Below are 1,022 nucleotides of genomic sequence, written 5' to 3' on the forward strand. Positions count from 1 at the left end.
TCGCATCTCCGGGGCTCAGGCGCCAGCTGACCCGGACGTTTGCTCTGGACGGAGGGGGTCTTGGTTTCAAAGCGTCTGCTGAGGAAATCGAGGACACGGGTGGTTTCAGGCCCAGGGTGTTTATCTGAAGGACGGCAGCTCTCCTGGAGGGGGCGGCTGGAAGGTGCCTGGAGGACAAGATGTACCCTCCCCGCCCGGGGAGTGGAGCCTGAGGCTGGAGCCAGAGCCCCCAGTGGGGACCCCCCCACCCCCACCCCCGACCAGCCGGGGGCCAATCAGACGCAGGAGGGCTTGGGGAGGGGAGGGGCCGCAGGGGAGCAGAGGCAGGTGGGCGCGCGGGGCCACGCCCTCCAGGCAGGGTCTTCACAGCCGCCTCCAGGAGGACACGGATCCGGTTCCCGAGCCCACGCGGGTGCGTGGAAACAGTGGGTCCCGGGAAGGCGGTGGCGCCGCGGCGGCCTGTGTGCGGCGCAGGTACCGGCGCACTCGGAGCCCCTGCCGGAAGGGGCGCGGAGGCGGGGGGAGCAGGGCGGGGTCACCGCGTGGCGTGAGCTCATCCGTCGCTGGCTCCCGGATCCCGCCTGCAAACGCAGTTCAGGAGGACGTGTGGCCACGGCGGCTGCTTCTCTGGCTTTGCCCAGAGGGCGGTTCAGTCGGACACACTTCGGACGGACCTGACCGTCCTGCCGAGCGTGGGGGGCGCCGGGCCCCTGGGCGACGCCGTCCTCCTGAGCGCGGTGGGAACCGGCTGGTCCGGGATCCGCTCCCGGCTCTGCCGCCCCGCTGTCCGCACGGGGTGACCGGCTGTGTACCCCACGGTCTCCCACAGCCCACAGCTGCCTGAAAGGGCGGCCACACGCGCTGGCTGCCTCCTTCGTTCGTTCGTTCATTCATTCATTCATCCAACAATCACTCGTCACAGCTCCCTTGTTCATTCATTCATTCATCCATCCATTCACTGCTTCATTCATTCACTCAACAATCACTGGCGCAGCTCCCTCCTTCGTTCGTTCATTCATTCA

The sequence above is a fragment of the Herpailurus yagouaroundi genome, unplaced genomic scaffold (assembly GCF_014898765.1).
Source record: "Herpailurus yagouaroundi ecotype Mexico unplaced genomic scaffold, PumYag 437, whole genome shotgun sequence".
NCBI lineage: Eukaryota > Metazoa > Chordata > Mammalia > Carnivora > Felidae > Herpailurus > Herpailurus yagouaroundi.